The sequence below is a fragment of the Penaeus japonicus genome, unplaced genomic scaffold, assembly GCF_977035675.1.
Source record: "Penaeus japonicus unplaced genomic scaffold, GWHDUDI00000001_assembly GWHDUDI00000019, whole genome shotgun sequence".
NCBI lineage: Eukaryota > Metazoa > Arthropoda > Malacostraca > Decapoda > Penaeidae > Penaeus > Penaeus japonicus.
Window position 1 is genome coordinate 1,445,077 of NW_028234421.1, and position 5,000 is coordinate 1,450,076.

Below are 5,000 nucleotides of genomic sequence, written 5' to 3' on the forward strand. Positions count from 1 at the left end.
CTATATTATGAAGTTTACATGTGACATGTGATAGGCTTTCTCTAAAATCTGATTGACTAATAATTGACTAATGTGTACTGAAATCAACAAAAATTATGTAACGCTCTCCTACCTGTCTGATGGATAGTCATAGAAAACGTGAAAAAAATATTCACGGATGAACTTAACTAAAAACATATCTTATACAGGCAATTAGTCTAAAGAATGAGAGCAAGATTTCTTCATTAATTTCGTCTTACTTGGCTAATACAAAACAACTCGATGAGAAGAATACGCAAACTGAAATGCAAATGAATAGATGAAAAAGTGAAAACCTTGGTGTGTGAGGAAATAGTAGAGTAAAATATTTTTCATGCATAAATACCATTTAATTTTCCACTCAATTTAACGATCTACTATATATTTTCTCTGAATTTGTTTAGATAAGGCAAACATATACTACATGTTTTGTCATTAGATTGATCTAATAGGCCTTAAAAGCGGGAAAACATTCAATAGAAATGTCGTTGCCAAGGCGAGTCTTGGTTTTGTATAGTTCTTGCAAGGTTAACGAAGTGTTGCAACGTACCTCTAATAGAGCTTTTATGCCTGACAATAAACATCGCTAAATGAATGAACTCGTAAGTTTATATATAGCCCGGCTGAGTATAAACATATATTACATTAGTAATTGAATTACTATAGGATAAATGGAGACAGATATAATAACATCACTAACCCTACAGCACTGTATCATTATTTTTTTTTCAGAGACAAACCTGAGTGAATTTCTCTCCATAACATTCTGGTGAAGTGATTCCAGCCGAAATGTCGAAAGAAAAGGGTGACACTTTATAAGCGATTAACGTGCCAATCCTTAGCGCAGATCTATTCGTCTTTGAACGATTTAAAAGCAACATTTGCCAAATAAGGTAATTAACGATGCTCGCGATCAGCAACACGACCTCCAAGTGGACGAAATAGTCCAGTCATTCGCTATTCACAGAATTCCAGTGTCGACAGAGCAAGGTTGATCCTTTACTCTTCTAAAGAGGAAGGACAGCAATTAGTTATTACCAAGGCCGATAATTGAGGGATCTTATGCCGGAACAAAGGTCAATTCTCTCGTGAATAGAATATTTATCTTCTTGTTTCAATACTTGTTTGCTGGTTTGTTTATTGGCAGGCTGGTTGGATGTGAAATAACATTAAATTTTCGTCTCGGATTTGTGCAAATTGTTGTGTTACTAAAACTGATGAAAAGGATTAAAGATAAAATTTTCCCTTAAAATATGAAAGTCAAAATAAACACTTAAGTGGATACATGATAAACAGTTAAATTGGTAATCAAATGGAACAATCCACTGTTTTTAATATATTTAATTGAAAGCAATACATATGAAAATCTCTCAAGAAATAAGTATAAATATTATGTGAATGCTCATGGAAAAAAATAAGCTTCAAATGAGATCAATCAGTAGTTTATGCGAAGTTTAATTTGGTATCCCCTGTAATCTAGTGACTCAACGTTTTCTTTGAGTCTATCTTCTGTGGGAATGAAATTTTAGACTTCAATTTGAATTTGAATTTTAGATGTTTGTGACGTCAGTCAAACCTCAAATTATATGTAATTATAAAGTAAGATCTATTATCAAAATCTCTGTAATAGCATGCAACTCTCTAATGCATTTTTAATAAACATATTTTATAAATGCCAAGAAGCGTAGAAGCATTCTCCTCAAACCCGGAGATAAAGACTTTCTGATCTCTCTCATGGCGAGGATTTATCATCCAGGAAAGTTCTTAACGTGTAAAGACACGATTTCCCAAGCCTTCTAGGTTGGCAGTGCGAGACTTCGTCTTCTCTCCATGGATTGGCAGGGCAAAATAACGCCACGCCAAACGGCCTGTGGAGTGGCGATGGTGCTGAGCCCTGGTGCCACATCTCCTATTTCCATTCACATTAGCTTACGAAAAGGAGTTATATTTATGAGTTTCAGCGCTTGATATGACACAGGAATTCTGGCAATGTCTGTTAGTGGAAGGCAAACAAATTATGGTCACTTTTATATCACTTTAAGGAATTATAACCATGCTGATTCACTTTTTATTCTCTTTTAATATAATTTGTTAATCTATACTGACTTGTTGCTAAAACATCTACAAAATTGAGTTAATTACCCGAATTCTGTAAAAGGATGAAGTTATTATGCCCCCCCCCCTCTATCTTTCTCTCTCTCTCTCTCTTTCTTTTTTTTCTCTCTCTCTTCCTCTCTATCTCTCTATCTCTCTATGTAAAAAAGTACAAATGAGACTGAATGATTTCCACGGCGCAAGAGATGTAACAGACGCGTTTCGGATTCCACCGCCATCCGATTGCCTTCGCGAGGCGTCCCTCGGCCGGGGATGGGAGGCGCTTCCCGAGGCCCTTTCCTGCCTCGGCTCGGGCAGCCTCTTGCAAATAAATTCGTCGCGCAGGGGAGGGTGGCAGGTGGAGGGAAGGAGGGAGAGAGAAGGAAAAGGGGAGGCAAGGAGGATGGGGGGATAAGTGAGGGAAAGAGTAAGAGGGGGAGGGGGAAAGTGGAGAGGAGGACGAAGGGAGGAAGATTTTTTTTTTTTTTTTTTATCTGAATTCTAAATATTCAAGTTAGGAAGGAGGCAATCTTGAAATGTTGTATACAAGTTCATGTGTCTTCAATAAGCCTTCCTTCTGACTCACGTGATCCCGGAAAGTGAATGAAGGGAGGTCGGCGCTCGAGGTAGTTTCAATGAGAGATTATATAATGATCAGAAGTGTAATGCCATTTGAAATATGATATTCATTATCAAATTGAAAACTTTAATATACATCTACCATTGTCTATTTTGAGCAACTTGTCGCAATCCAGAAGCTTTAGAATTCCATGAATGATTTTCAAAATGCTGAAAGAATTTGGGCAGCGCCATGGCGCGTTGGCCTTTGGACTACGGTCTGTGGGAGCGTTTTTCTCGGTCCCGATTCCCTCTGGAACAAAGAAGCCCATGTGGAGGCATTTCGTCTTCTGCTTCCGAGACGATATTGGGAGAAGGAAGATTATGGGAAATTGCCTTTTTAAGCCCAATGTGTGTTGCAGACACGATGTTTATTTCACATGTACGTCTCTTCACATCGGGTGTTGCCTGCAGCGCAGTGCGCGACGACCCCAACACCACTCAGCTCGGGTTCGATCCCCGACAGGTACCTGTTCTTAGATAGAATGTCGAATTCGCGCTGCCGCCGCAATCTTATCATGAAGATTAGCTCTATTGTCTTCTCATTAATACTGCATGTGTCAATATCACGAGGTGTTTACATATGTTCCCGGTAAGACGAAAGTGATCGAGCATGCAATTACCTTAAACAATAGCATCCTATCCCATTTGCAGGACAACAGACTCTAAACCGCGATATCGAGCAAAAGTTAAATCCAGCATTGACTGGTCGATCCAAGTCACCTTAATCTACCCCGTTAATTGCTGTTACGAAAAAAATGTTAGTAATAGAATGGGTTTAGATTTCCGTAGAATCAACAAGTTAACAGCATTTGATGCTGAGCCCACGCCTGATCAAAAGGCCATAATGACACGAATGAGGCTTTGGATAAAAGAGGACAGACATTACAAAATTTCAAACAAGTAGACGGCTTAGCGCAGTTTGCAATTATGCCATTTGGCTTAGTAAATGCAACATCTAATGTAATGATGAAAAAGTTGTTAATGATCTGAGTGATACACACCTTGATGTGTTACGATCTGTACTCAATGGCACAGAATGAACGTTATTACTCGGATATTTACGATACATTTCTTGTTCTAGCGAGGAGGGGGGTGTAGTTTTTGCCGGACTTCTTCATTTTCATTACCTTTATATATGAGAAATCTGTCCTGAATATCCATTCTAGAAAGTCTAGATTTGTAGAGACAACGCAGCTTGATGAGTACGTCTGAAGCAATTGCTTAAGGTCCACCTCCGGCATGCGTGATCAGTTCAATCATGCAGGCCATGTGCATATTAGAAAAGGATAATAAGTATTATGATGGCAATGATAACGATAATAATAATAATGATATCAATAATGATAATACTAGTGATAATAATTACTGATCCTTAATGTTCTAGTAATAATACTCATAATGATGATGAAATATTAATTAATAGTAATCATTATATAAATGAGGATAATAATGATGAATAATCATTACAATGATAATAACTTCAATGTTAATGATGACACTAAAGATGGTCATGATAATAATAACATTTATAACAGTAATGAGGATAACAATAACACTGTTAGAATAATAGTTATGATATTGATAGTGATGACGATCATAAGTTGATGATAACAATAATGATAATGATGATAATGATGGTAATAATTAATATAATGCTAAAAAAGATTATAATACTAGTGTTAACCACATAAATAGTTATGATAATAATGATAATAGTGATGATTATAATAATTATAATAGTAATAACGATGATGAGGTAAGAAAGTAGTATGATATTTGAGTAGGTCCATTACATGGATGGGTGCAGAACACAATGGATTTTATATCATGAAGCAGTAGTTATGTTTAATTCAAATTCAGCATTTTTTACATACTTGTAGTACCACTTATCCTGAAGTTTAACAGAAACAAAATTATAGGAGGCACATAAGGTGGTTAAAAACGAAATTTACTCGGCTCTGGCACGCTGTACTCAAAGGGTTGCCGAGTCCTGGCTTAGGCTGACGGTTTCTTTGTCTAACCTTTCATCTGTCTTCTTCTCTCTATCTAGTATTATTTTTCTCCTCTCTGTTTTACATTTAGTTGTTTCTCGGCATTATTAGTGGGGAGGCCAACCTTTTTCAGACCAAGATGCAAAAGATATAACTTCTACGCTTGAATATATATATCTGATAAAACACTTCTGGGGCCGGATACTCAAAACTCTGGCAGTTTGAGACGTCGCAGCGGGTTACGCTCTCGTAAGGTACGATGTCCCTACGAGGTCG